The sequence below is a fragment of the Gekko japonicus genome, unplaced genomic scaffold, assembly GCF_001447785.1.
Source record: "Gekko japonicus isolate JY-2015 unplaced genomic scaffold, Gekko_japonicus_V1.1 scaffold1263, whole genome shotgun sequence".
Lineage (NCBI taxonomy): Eukaryota > Metazoa > Chordata > Lepidosauria > Squamata > Gekkonidae > Gekko > Gekko japonicus.
The window spans coordinates 262,727-277,232 of record NW_015173165.1 but is presented as its reverse complement, the minus strand read 5'-3'; the positions used below and the strand labels follow the sequence as shown (position 1 = coordinate 277,232).

The 14,506-nt window shown below is 45.6% G+C and overlaps 1 protein-coding gene across 1 annotated transcript in view; it reads left to right on the top strand.

Annotated features, from left to right (window-relative positions):
* ST3GAL4 (ST3 beta-galactoside alpha-2,3-sialyltransferase 4) overlaps positions 1-14,506 on the top strand; it is a 235,157-nt gene that overhangs the window by 59,504 nt on the left and 161,147 nt on the right. The window contains exon 2 of the mRNA XM_015422505.1: positions 11,811-11,898. The gene's annotated coding sequence lies outside the window, so the exon portion shown is untranslated. The remainder of the gene's footprint in view (positions 1-11,810; positions 11,899-14,506) is intronic.

Genomic DNA, 14,506 nt, shown 5'->3' with positions numbered 1-14,506 from the left:
TGTGCCTCGGGGGTTTAGTCATGCCGGCCACATGACCACGGAAACGTCTTCGGACAGCGCTGGCTCTTCGGCTTTGAAACGGAGATGAGCACCGCAACCCTAGAGTCGGATTCGACTGGCTTTCGAGCAAGGGAACCTTTACCTTTACAGTGCAGGTAGTAAGTTGGAGCACTTTGGGGGCAGCCCAGGAGGGCGGGGGCCCAGAAGAAACACTAGGGGGCCTGGCCCCGTGGGCCCCATGTTAGCTACGGGCCAGTCCACTAGTCTGTAATGTATTTTTACTAGCCTGGCTTCCACACACATCTCTGCTAGTTAGTTGTGACCTAAAGGGAAGAAAAAGCCAATGCTTGTAAAAGCCCCGTACCTGATTGCCTTGGGCAATTCTTCTTTGTCACCGGTGGCCAGTGGCCATCTACAAGTCTGTTTTGGCCACTGTGGTCATCCCAAGAAGCTAGCGCCAGGTACAAATTAAACATGCTGAGAAGGTTCAGTACCATGTGACCAGTGGTCTGGACTGAACATATCTTTTATTATTTTATGTCCAGTGGTGTGTAGTGGTGAGAGTGTTGGATCTGAGAGGGCCCGGTTTGAATCCCCACTATGCCATGGAAGCTTGTTGGGCCAGTCATTCCCTCTCAGCCTCACCTACTTCACAGGGTTGTTGTGAGTATAAAACAGAGGAGAGAAGAACTATGCAAGCCTTTTTGCATCCCCACTCGGGAGAAAGACAGGGTATAAACGGCGTAAATACATACTTTGGAGATTATGCCCACTTTAAATGGTACAAAACACCTTTCAGTCTAGAATGTTACCTGTGGATGGTCGTTGCTACCATTTAAAAAAGCGGTGGAAGAGAATTTTAAATTCAAATGTACCTTCTCACTGCCAGTGCCGATTCCTCATTCACATGTTAAGCACCGTGAAAGAGATCTAGTCACGTTTCACTTGCTGTATGGAGATAAATGAGATGCACATGCAAAATATGTATCAGAATAAGCATCTGACTGTGGATGTTATTTATCTGCTCTGCACTGCTTTCAGTGGGATGCACATTTAAATGGCATGTGCCCATCCACATTGTGGCACAGCTAGTTGTGCACAAAAGAATGGTGGTAGCTCAGTAGAGGAGCACGTTCTTTGCATGCTGAAGGTCTCAGATCTACCTTCTGGCATCTCCAGTTACAGGTTCCCAGGTAGTCAGTGTGGCATGGTGAGTAGGACAAGATGCTGGTAAAATCCTGCTCATCTATGAAAGCAATAAGTGGAGGGCTTGTGTATGTGTGGGCATCTCATTCCCCCCACCCCCTACCCCCCTCCCCACACTATTTCCTCTTTCTCTCCCCCAGCAGCCTCTGTACCCTCTCTCCCTCCCCACCTTCCTTCTCTACCTCCCATGTAGTCTTGCAATATTTCAGTGGGGATTAAGCTCTTAAAGCTACAGACGTTCTTTTACTCCTGGGGAGAGGTTAATCCCATAGTGTACTATTATTTTTTTTAGATTACAGATTTTTCTGCAAACCCTGGGCTTTCACTGGATTTATCAAGGTGTAACTTTGCTTAGGGAGGCACTGTTAATCACTCCGTTTTAAACAATACGTCATTCCTCTCTCCTTTGTTATGCTTTTTGGTTATTATGTGGTTTCCCCTCTTTGTGACCTACTTTATGGATGCTCTCTAGGTGTGCATTTAAATCTTTCCCATCTATTCCCTGTCACACTTTGAGCTCTGTACTGTTTATAGTCCATGACAATCCATCTTTTATTTCAGGACTCCTTTCTGGGTTACTGTTCTGGCTTTCTTTTCATCTGTCAGATAAAGATGTGCACATTTCTAAAAGACTGTTAATGTGGGTTAAGGAAATGCAGTAGAAATGAGGTGCTTCTGAGGTTGCCAGCCTCTTGGAGACAGAAAACTCTCCTGTCCCTTTAACAGAGGCTTTTAATGGGTTGCCATTCACCAGGTGATGGTGATGTAGTTCACCTCCAAAAGCTTCCATTTCCCATTTCCACAAATTAAGACGCGTAGTGTCACATCCTGGCGACGGCGGTGCAACGAGTATCGCTGTCCCCCCGCAGCAGGGATCCTGTGACGACGCTCAGTTCCCCCGCCGCGGTTTGGCAGCCCTACCTAGGCACCTGATACCACTGTTGCACAACTCTTACTATAAAGAGGTTTTTCCTAATATCCAGCCAGTACCTTCCCACCCTTAATGTAAACCCATTATTAGGAGTCCTATCCTCTGCCACTTACAGGAACAGCTCCCTGCCCTCCTTTAAGTGACAACCCTCCAAATACTTAAAGAGAGCAGTCATGCCCCTCCTCAACCTCCTCTTCTCCAGACTAAACATTCTCAAGTCCCTCAGCCTTTCCTCACAGGGCTTGGTCTCCAGGCCCCCGATCATCCTCATTGCTCTCCTCTGTATGCGCTCCATTCTGTCCACATCCCTTTTGAAGTGAGGCCTCCAGAACTGCACACAAGACTCCAGGTGCAGCCTGACCAATGCAGTGTACAGCAGGACTATGACATCTTGCAGTTTGGATGTTATGCCTCTGTTGATACACCCCAAGATCACATTATCCTTTTTTTGTTGCCGCATTATACTGGCTGCTCATATTTAACTTTCAGTCTACCCTTACCCCAAGATCTTGTTCACACACACACTGCTACTCGGAAGTGTATCCCCCCGTCCAGTATGCGTGTTCCTCATTTTTGTTACCCAGATGTAGAACTCGGCACTTATCCTTGTTAAATTGCTTCTGCCCTGTTTTCCAGCATGTTCTGATCTCGTTGAATTCTATCTCTGTCTTCTGGTGTGTTCGCTGCTCTTCCCAGTTTATTCTCCGTTAAAGGGACAGGGTATTTTCCTGCAGGCTTGGTGGCAACCCTAAGGTGCTTCCATGACATTGGCTGTTTCATAATCCCCACTTAAAACTAATTCACATATGTCTGTTTAATGACTGTAATCCTGAGTGGTGAATTTTATGTGTGCGTGCATAAACATGGGTCAGCCTCCACAGGAAGACTTTTCATACTGCCCCAGTGCTGCCTGTTGATAAGTAGTTTCAGCAGAGCTGGTTCAGACATTGAACTATCAGTCATCAAGTGATTTCCTTGTGAGGATGAGCTAAAGAGCTAAAGAGCTCTGACCTGGATGGCCCAGGCTAGCCTGGTTTTGTCAGATCTCGGAAAGTAAGCAGGGTCAGCCCTGCTTAGTTCTTGTACGGGTGACCAGTGCTCCCTCTAAGCTGAGTTAGTGTGAGCTAGCTCACAGATTTTCAGCCTCCGGCTCACACATTTTTTGTCTTAGCTCAGGAAGGATGGCTCCAGAGCAAGCTAATTTATGGCCATATTGCTTGCTCACAACTTTAATGCCAGGAGCTCACAAAGTAGAATTTTTGCTCATAAGACCCCACAGTTTAGAGGGAACATTGCGGGTGACCTCCAAAGAAGTCCAGTATTTGCTACACAGAGGCAGGCAACGGCCAACCAACTTTGTTTGTCTCTTGACTTGGGAGAACCTTACGGGGTCACCATCAGTCAGCTGTGACGTGACAGCAAAAAATTAACCAACTTTGTTTGTCTCTTGACTTGGGAAAACCTTACAGCAAAAAATAAAAAAGGAGCTACGGAATCTGGATAGTTCAACTTCTAAATACACGTTTCCCCATTGTCTAGAAATGCCTGTAATTGTGCATTTTTGTGTGTGTGTGTGGATATTCTTGCCTGTAATTGTGCATTTTTGTGTGTGTGGATATTCCTGCAGGTATGACTCAAGTCTTGTTCCTAAATATATAATGTTCTGAATCTCTGTATGTCCTGGCCAAGTGGTTGGTCTGGTCCCAAAGCAAGGAAGAATGCTGTTTTGTCAGACAAAATATGTAGAGCTGGATGATGCACTGAGATATGCTTGCGAACCAGTTTGGGACTTGGCAGTCGTTATTTTGTTTCCCTCCATTCAACCACCCTGTGGGACAGGTTGCTGTTTGATTTCTGAGGCAGAGAGAGTGTGCAGCGAATTTGTGGCAGAGGTGGGAGCTTCACTTCAGGCCCTGCAGTTCAGCTCCGTGTGCACTGGCAGCAGCAGCAGCACTCAGAAAGCATCTCATAGGTCTTGCTAGATGTGGTATCCTAGTTGTCACGGCTGAATCTCAGTGTAATACTAACTAGCAAATAAAACACACAAGTTTCTAGTCCACAACAAGGCTCCCTATCCCACCTGCTTATGTGGCCCAATATTACACATTTGTTGTCCAAAAGGGAAAGAAAGTAAAACATCCCTGCCCAGTTGCCTGGAAGCAAGTCTTTCTTGCTAAGGGAGACCAGGCAAGTGGCTAATGGCAAGTCTGAATGGCACCTTCTAGTGACCGCAAAATGTAAAAAGGTCTACAGCATCCTGTGGGGTTTCTGTTTTGCTCCCCGCTGACTACTTATTTTCTTTTTGCAATCTATCCACTTTGGCCTAATCCTCGTGGAATCTGTCTGGCCTCTCATTACTTCTCACTCCTACAGCGGCATGTTTGTTTGTTTGCTTGTGTGGTCCCTTTGTGTGGCACCCAGCCTGCGGGACTGCGGTAATGCCAAAGAAACTTGAGGGAGGCTGCTAGAACTTGTGAGCAGTGCCACATCCATCCCAGTGGCTGAGGCACTCGTTGGAAAAGTACAGATGACTGGAGAAAAGAAATCTTCAGAGCACATTCTTGAGATCACTTGATGGGGATTCTTTCTCCCTTTAATGCCTTTTTAGCCTCTCGGCGCGTGGACGGTGTAAAGGGCTGGATGAGTGCCAGTCCATTGGATTGCAGTCCAGATAAGGAAGAGGTGCTGTTGGTCGATGGGAAGTTGTGGAGCCAGCCTGGTCTGGGGTGGGGTTGTGCCCCTTAAGAAGCCGGCTCACTGCTTGGGGACAGGGCTGCCAGCCCAGCCCTGGCAACTGTGAGGAGCTTCAGGGAGGCAAGGATATGCAAATAGGCAGTGCGCTGACTCCGTGGTGTCACTTCCGCCACGAACCTGGAAGTGATGTCATTGCATTGGCACAACAGAATGATGTAATGTCTGGGTTTGCCTGGAAGTGACATTGTGGTGTTGATGCAGTGGCTGTTTCCCCCCCATTCGCCCACTGCACTGGGGCTGCTGGACAGGAGGTCTTCCCCCATAGTAGGAGACCAGGCAGCCCTTTGTTGTTGTTGTTGTTCAGTCACACAGTTGAGTCCGACTCTTCATGACCCCATGGACCACATCATGCCAGGCCCTCCTGTCCTCTGTAGTTTGCTTAATTTTATGTTCGTTGCAGCCCTAGAATGCTGTTATTTTATTTAGGCCCCGGTCACACAGGCCGGATATCGCGGGGGGGAGGCGTGGCTAATTGCCCTGGCGCAGTTTGATGCGCGATTACGTGATCAGACGCACTGGCGGCACACCACGGGCCCTTCCCTCGGCGCCGGCGGGTAAACGAGGGACCGGAGGGGAATGCTGCGCGCTGGCGCGATCACACCATGGGCGTCTGGAGGCACCTCGTGGCAAACGTTTACTAGTACCTTGGAGGTACTAGTTTTTTAAGGCGCATTGTCGGCGGTAAGCCACTGGTGCGCTCCACTTCCCAGATGTTGGGGTGTGATCGCGCCCAGATAATCTGCCCACCATCCGTGCCTCTCCTGCGGCAACTTTGCCGTGTGACCGGGGCCTTACTCCGTTTATTGGTCTGCCTTTCTCGCTGTAACTGAAGTGGATTACACAGTTAGAAACAATGCAGTAGGAACAATATAATGAAAACAGCTTAGGTACAGACGGTGTAATAACTGAATAGCAACGTTAGGGAATGCACTAGAAAAATTACAAATGACGTATAATAAAGCAGGGATGTGAAAGTGAAGAACAATGCAACAAAAATAGAACGGTATATGCAATGAACAATGCAGTGAAGGATGCCAGTAATTTCATAGGCAATAACTGCAGCCCTGTTCTCTTTAGAAAATATCCTTCAGAACAATGCCATCTTATGTATTCTGTGGAACAATGGAAGCATGAGCGCCTGAGATGAGAAGCGCAGATCTCCTCTGTGGCACGTTAGTCATTTTGAGAACCAGCTTTAGGTTTTGGACACTTTTTTGACTGTTGTGGTTTGACCACTATTAACTTACTCACCAATCATGTTCAGGCTGGACTATTGCAATGAGCTGAATGTAAACCTGCCCTTGAAGACTGTATCCATCAAGTGGGTGAAGGGGTCAAGATTGCTTGCTATGGTGTAATAATAAAATAATAAAAAAACACCCCCTCTTTACATAGAGTTTTTCATAATGTTCTTCAGTATAGGTTATCAAACGATATCGATATCCTTTAGTGATAATCCAGGCTGTCACTATATAGCATAAGATAAAGAATTTCAGCAAATCTGTCAAATGCAGGAAGAACGGACTAGCATACAATGTATAATCATACAAGTCACTTTGTTTTATGTAACATTATTGAAAATAAACAGACCACTTATTTTGTCTGCGTCAATCAAGGAATGTGCTGTATCTCTTGAGTCCACAAATTGCAGAAAGGTGAATCAATTTTTCTATATAATTACTTACACAAGATGAATTTTGTGATGATTTAATGGCAGCTATTAAAATTTGCCATAACATATCATACTAAGGGTTTTGGGTAGGTGTAAATTTGCTTTTTCAAAGGTTAGTAACATATTTTTGTGTGTTTAGCCGCAGGAAGGTTATTAGTTCTTTGTGAATCTGGAAGGATATAGGAATCTTCTGTGTACTCGTAGATAATTGTGCTGGGAGAATTTAGATAAGATCACTAATTATGTAGATAAGAACTGTTTCTCTAGATTTTTCCCCCCTTCCCCCTGAGGGGAGGTTTTTATTGATTTTTTTTACAGACTACAAACTATAACTGAAAATATGGGGAAGGGGACTACATCTAAGGAGAAAGAAAAAAGACCCACTACTAACTAAAATCCCAAGAGTAGGAGATCAATACATCAGCTTATCCCCATGCTATTTTCAAAAAGCTAATAATACAATGAACATCGTTGGTTATGCTAAGTTAATAATCGTTTAACCATCCCTTTATCTGTTTAAAGAAATCCCCAGAGCATCCCTCAGTTAGTTTCAACATTTTTTCAGGCACAAATCAGAGTTTATTCCTACCTTTTCTAATCCTCAGTTTGTATGGGCTTTTGGGGGCAGTCGCCCCCTTTTCAAAGGGGGAGTCCTCGTCCAAAGACCCCGAACCCAACTCGCCATCAGATTTGCTTTCTTCTTCCTTTTTGTCCTTAGCTGTTTCCCCAAGCTGTGTTCGCAAAAAGTCACGTGCTTTAAGAACAGAATCAATCTTTTCTTTTTTATCATGGAGTTTGAAAGTGACACCTTCTGGAATTTGCGATCTATAACTGATGCCATTTGTTTGTAAGAAAAGGATTAATTCTTTATAGTTCTTTCTCTTCTGCCTTATATCAAATGGAATATCTTTTAGAATCCTGATGTTGTTGTCCCCAATTTTCAAGGATGTTCCCGTCATTGCTTTCAAGATAGCATCTCTTACATGTCTCTTCGAAAATCTGACTACTATTTCCCCAGGTAGATTATTTTTCTTGATGTTATGATGAATAGGACCTATAGACCACATCCATCTCGCTGTAGAGGTATTCCGCTGTCAAATCTGTCATTGGGGCTATTGCTTCACTCAGCCGTTGTTTCAGATTCTCTCTGATTTCTGGGACCTCTTGAAACCGTAGGACCAAATTTGCTTTCTCAATTTGTAAAAGTTTTGACTCTTCCATAGTTTGCTTCATTTCCAGCTTTTGTACCTTTTTCTTAACTTTTTTAGTATTGGCGTCCATTTCCTTCACCTTCTCTCCTATTTGCTCCATTGCTTTTAAAGATTGAGTCAATTGCAACTGCTGTGATGCCAAACTCTCCCCAATTGTTGACAGTTGTTGCTTAATACTAGTCATTTCATCCAGCAGAGGGTGCAAGGAATCAGCCAGCAATTTTGAGAGCTCAGCAGCCTCCTCTGTTTGAGGACTGCCCACTAGTTTCGGTTTCAGCAGCTTTTCTTTCTCCAGTTTCTTCCCCACCATCTTTTTGGATTTGTTTACTTTTTTTAAAAGTTGCTCAAGTCTCTGATCTTCGCCCAAACACTTATCTGCGCTCTGGTAAGTCTCTTAAAACAGATTTAATCGCTTATTTTCCCGCTCCTCCCTCTCTCCGTTCGTGTTTCGTCTATGCGTTTGGGAGGAACCCCTCCCCCGCTCGCTTTGCTGTCGCTCTTTAAGGGGGGCAGCTTTCTTTATAAATCTTCGTGCTCGCTTCAACCTGACTCACAGTTTGTTGTTGACCAACCGGCCTCGCTCGGCATCATTTTTTTTGCCCGATCTCCAATGCTTGTCCCAGTCAGCAGCACTCGTACCATACGGTCACTCAGCAGGACCTTTGGGGCGGAGGGGCGCCTCAATTCTCCAGCATTGCACCATCGAAGAGGTCGTCCCTCAAAAGCCCCCTGGCTGGGAGCCTTTTACCAAGGCTCCGGGGGGGGGTCGCGACCCGTTGGACCCCCTCCCACACACTGGTGTGCAGTTTACATCCCTGGAGTGTCTGGGAGATGCGTCTGCCTGCGTGTCGCTATAAACCGGAAGTCTCTCTAGATTTTTTTCTGAAGTGTTCCAAGATATTGTGGATACATATGATGGATTTTATCTGGCACCAAGTGCTATCTGGTATATGTTTTGTATATTGCTTCTCTCATGTTTATGAAGGTAGTTGGGAGTCTTGGGACAGGTGGTGTAGACCATACCTTAATCTATGTAGCATGTTCTCATTCTTCTTTGAACTCTTTGTGCCACAGTTTTAGGAAATACATGAGTTATAGGACCATCTCTTACTAAAATGCTCTCTGGTTGCTTCTTTGTTTTAATAACCAGCAATTAACAGTCCTGATTATTATGTAGAAAGCCCTATATCATCCGGGACGCCAGGGTATCTGAAGGGTGGCTTTGTGAACCTGCCCCCATAGCTATGATCATGCACTGTGCACCCTTACAAGATGGTAAGCCACTAGGGATTTGCTGGCTACCAAATGGGTGGTCTGCTGGGCTCCCTCTCCCAAAATACTAGAACTTGAGGGCATTCAATGAAGCTGTTTATCCCTATGAAGTAGGTTTAGAATGGACAAAGAGAAAACTACTTTATACAGAGAATGATTAAAATGCGGCATTCGCTACCAGAGGATGTAGTGATGGCCACAGGAATAAACAGCTTTAAAAGGGGATTAGGTAGATTCATGGAAGATGAGTCTATCAGTGGCTGCTGAGGGGAACCTCCACACTTAGAGGCACTAAGCCTCTGAATCCCAGAGCTAGGAGGCAACATTGGGGAAGGCCACGGTCTCTATGCCCTGTTCTTGGCCATCCAGAGGAACTGGTTGGCCACTGTGTGAGACAGGATGCTGGACTAGATGGACTTTTGGTCTGATCCAGCCAGCAGGGCTCTTCTAATGTTCTTATGTTCTCTACGTGAAAACATTTTCATTTTTTTCCTGAGACTTTGTATAAACATCCTGTCCATATGAAATTGTTATTTCATTCTCCTTTGCAGGTTTACCCATAGTTTTTATATTGGGCAACTGTTTCTGTGGTTAGGCTCTTCTGTTTGATGTTGCTATTAATACTTATTCCCCATTCTGCTTTTATGCTGCTGTTTGTTGTAGGGGTTGTTAAAAGTGTTTTTTTTTAATTGGAAACTTGCAATCTGTTTTGAGAATATTTTTATCAAGAGTGCAGGATAATGAATATTATAAACACATAACAAATCACATGAACTACCTTGTTGTCCGTGCTACGAACCTGAGCAAAGTAGAACTTTGTTGTGGGGAGCAAGAGTGTACCCCCAGATCTCCCCCCACACCCTTTTAAAAATACATGTTTTTAATACTGAATGTGTCTGAAAGCAGGCCTTTGGACCTTGCTGAATTTTGCATCTCTCAGTCACAGAAATCTCTCCTCCCTCCTCTGCTTGAATCTGAAATGGAACCCTGCCATGATGAGCCAGTTTGGTGTAGTGGTTAAGTGTGCGGACTCTAATCTGGGGGAACCAGGTTTGATTCCCCACTCCTCCACTTGCACCTGCTGGATGACCTTGGGCAAGCCATAGTTCTGTCAGAGCTGTTCTTGAAAAAGAGCAGTTTCTGTCAAGAGCTCTCTCAGCCCCACCTACCTCTCAGGCAATGCTCCCTCTAAGCTGTGGAGTCTTGTGAGCAAAAATTCTACTTTGTGAGCTAGTGGCATTCAAGTTGTGAGCGAGCGATTTGGCAACTGCATAAATTAACCTGCTCTGGAGCCATATCTTTCTGAGCTAAGACAAAAATATGTGAGCTGTAGGCTAAAAAACTACGAGCTAGCTCACACTAACTCAGCTTAGAGGGAACACTGCTCTCAGGGTGTCTGTTGTGGGGAGGGGAAGGGAAAGGAGTTTGTAAGCTGCTCTGAGACTTCCTTGGGTAGTGAAAGGCGGGGTATAAATCCAATCTCCTCCTCCTCCTCCTCCACTACTACTACTACTACTACTACTACTACTACTACTACTACTTCTTCTTCTTCTTTTTCTTCTTCTTCTTCTTCCTCTTCTTCCAGTTTGGTGTAGTGGTTAAGTGCGCGGACTCTAATCTGGGAGAACCGGGTTTGATTCCCCACTCCTCCACTTGCACCTGCTGATGTGACCTTGGGTCAGTCACAAGCTCTGGCACAGCTGTCCTTGAAAAAGAGCAGTTTGTGTCAGAGTTCTCTCAGCCCCACCCACCTCACAGGGTGTCTGTTGTGGGGAGGGGAAGGGAAAGGAATTTGTAAGCCGCTCTGAGACTCCAAGTGAAGGGCGGGGTATAAATCCAATCTCTTCTTCTTCCTCTTCCTCTTCTTCTTCCTCTTCCTCTTCTTCTTCCTCTTCCCCACCTCCCTCCTTCTTCAGTGCCCAGAATGTCCCCACCTAACCTCAGTTGCAGCAGGATCAAAGAGAGGAGAATAAACATTGGTTTTGTGTGTGTGTGTGTGTGTGTGTGTGTGAAAAGCATCGGGGAAACTGAAACAACAATGACATCAGGTCTACAATTTTTTCCATGGCGTCTCAGCCCTCTAAGCTCATGCTATCATTATGATGTTGCTTATCGGCCAGCAGGCTAATCTGGCTGCTTTGATAGGGATAGCAGCTAGCTGTTGAATACAGGCTGCGGCGGCATCGTGCTGAAGGCTTAGCATTCAGTGTGCATTTGGTTTTGTGTGTGTGTGTGTGTTGTGCAGTTTGTGTTTGTCGTCTGTTGGAGGCGGTGGGGGAGAAGTACTGCTCCAGATGCAAAGCTACCTACAGAGCTCTCATTTGCCATTTTGCCAAACGGGCTCAACCATAACATCTGTTGTGTGTCCGACTGGTAACCTTTGCATCTGCAAGAGAACAGTTGGTAGGGTTTTTGGGTGGTGAACTGATGGATGGTGTGAAAAGGCTGAAGGATATTTTCCTTTTGTTGGCAAGGTATGTGGGGCGTCAAGGTGTACCCCCCATAAAGATATTTCTTCCTGCATGTACAGTGTGGCGATAAATAACAGCTATTCTGCCAACTGAGCCACTGATGACTGTGATCATAGGGCTACGTCAGTGGCATAAGTTGAGGGAGAGATGGGTCATCACCCAGAATGCCTCTGGACACGGAGCTAGCTATGTTCAGAATGGGGCTGAGTTTAGAACTTGGGAACACTCACAGATTATTCACACTCAGAGTTGGCTTCTGATAACCTGTTTTTCTCCCCTTCTTTTTTTTTCAGTTCTTTGCCGTTGCTTCATGAGAGGATGTTGGATGTACTGACGGATCAACCCAGTTGTTTGCCAAAGACGATCTAACTATGAGGCGAGGTGAGACACTGCCTTGAAGGGCAATTTGGGGGATGGGATGTGGGGCACACAGGTCTGACCCACGTCGGGGTGTTCTTCTATGCAGTCCTGTGGAAACAAATGGAGGTTGCCCAAGTACTTTTCAGTGGAAGCTTCCTAGCGGATTGTGTCTCATGTAAACGAGTAGAAGAGGCTGTCGAGTAGAAGAGGTTGTCCTGTGGATTTGTAGCCTCTGGCACTGAGAGGCTAAACCTATTGCTCTCAGCAGTTGAGCCTTTTTAGCTGTTCTTTTTGTATGCGTTGGGTCAGCTGTGTTCTGTCTGTCCTTCAAGAAGGTCAGGTCAATTTAGCTGTTCTTTTTGTATGCGTTGGGTCTGCTGTGTTCTGTCTGTCCTTCAAGAAGGAATTCAGGGCATGGTTTCTGGGTGGCGATTTTCTCTTCTAGTTGAGGGCCAGATCCTTAGTTTCAGTGATGGAGCTACTGTGAGGTTTCTTTAGACCAGTGGTCTTCAACCCATGTGTTGGGGATCTTCAGGTGGGTTGCTGCGTGTCTCTTAGTGGGTTGCAGCTCCCTGTAGATCTGCCATTCTGGCTGCCTTTCGGAAGGTCTTACTGCATGGAGAGAACGAATGTCTGGCCTCTTACCTCTCTTTGCATGCATGCTGAGAGGAAAAGCAGCAGGACAGGGAGGTGAGATCACATGTTTCTGGGGAGGATTCCTCTGTGGGTCTGACCTTCAGGATGTTCTTACCTCTGGTATAGCACCTGGTGCTTGGCTTGTGTAACTTTTCTCCATCTCTTCTGGTTTGCTGCCCTGGCCTTGAAATCAGTAAGGTCATAACTCTAGCTCTACCCTTTCCCTGTCATGTGACTTCTTGTCACGTGGTTGCAGCTCAGTGGACCCCATGATCAGTGGGTCCCAAGTCTGCAGTGGTTGAACACCATTGCTTGGGAAAGGGCAGGGCTATTTTTGGGCAGGAACGCACAGGAACGGAGTTCCGGCTGGCTCCCAAGTTGGCCACGCCCAGCAGGAACTCATTAGCATAACAGGCCACACCTAACAGCAGAAACTCATTAGGATTAGCTACATTAGGGGTGTGTGGCCTAACATGCAAAGGAGTTCCTGCTACAAAAAAAGCCCTGGGTTTTGACAACAAACAAGGTAAACAGAATAAGAAGCAAAAGGTGGGTGTAGCTGGATAACCACACTTCTGGTAACATGGGGGTGCGGCCTAATGTGCTAATGAGCTGTGCTGTGAGGGGTGTGGCCCAATATGCTAATTAGTTCCTGCTGTTGGGTGTGGCCTATTATGCTAATGAGTTCCTGCTGGGCTTTTTCTACAAAAAGAGCACTGGCCCCAAATGTCTGTAAATTGGAATACCATTGTTATCCTGGTTTACATTTTTCCTTAACTTCAGCCCTGACCTAGGAGCACTCTTAATTATCCCCAGCTTCTGATTGTTCCTGTTTGTTCTTTCTCTGTGTTTGGATAGAAGATTAAACTTTAATTGCAGGGGTGGGGTAGGTGGAATTAAGCATTTTCATACTTAATTGTAACTGATGTCGTCAAGCAGGGGCAGCACTGCAAATAGCCCTGGTTTACATAATGCTAAGAGACTGAATCATAAAGTCCCCATGTCAAATCTTGAGGTTTTTAGAAGATGGCCTTATAAAAGCCACCCCTTTCACGTGTCATGGTTTGTTGGCAAGATTTGTCATTGCACAAATGAGACGTTGCATAAACTGAATCTTTGGGCTCACCTGCTTCCTTCTCCCTTTATAATCTGTTTAAAGACGTCCAGGACAAAGTTCGGCCATGAATTTGAGCCATTAACCAGAGTTAAGAATCTGGATTGGGAGGGTAGAGAGCAATTGTGGTTTGTGGTTCAGATGTAATGACAAACAGTGGTTTGCTGCATAGTGGAAGTCTTTAATAGAGTCACTGTCTGCAAGGGGGGAGGGAGCATGCAAGCCAGACTCATTCACATAACTTTGGTTTGTTGTTACTCCTGATGTGGGCCAAAGTATCTCAGTTGCAGCCTTGTCTTCCAGCCTGCTTTATTGTTGTTACTGTTGCATCATGATACTAAATGACCCAACAGGGTTGTTGGGTTTTTGGAGTAGTCTGAACACAGTGCTCTCTCTCCCTCTCTCCCTCTCTCTCCCTCCCCCCCCTCTCTCTCCCCCCCTCTCCCCCCTCTCTCTATATATAGTATATATAGCATATAGTATATATAGTATATAGTATATAGCATATAGTATAGTATATAGCATATAGTATATATATACTAACTGAGGGAAGGAGGGAGGAAGGGGACCCTATTTGGGTGGGAAAGCAACATCGTAACGTTTTAAATAAAGAAGTGCCAAGGTGGGAAAGCCTGAATCAATACCGGTGTTTTTTTTTTGGGGGGGGAATTAAATGAGAGCGAGGCTTGCCTGTCCTGGTATTGCCTGCTGTCATTTCCTAAAAACTGTTGGTTGCAATGCAATCACATTTGGCCCAAGGTGCTGAACTGGAAGGGTCAGTGGAAAAGAGGAGAAACTGCTCAGACATTGTTTAAAACAACAACAACAAATGGTTGGTTTGAAATCTTTTTTGCAGACTTTGGCTCCTTTCTCTGCATG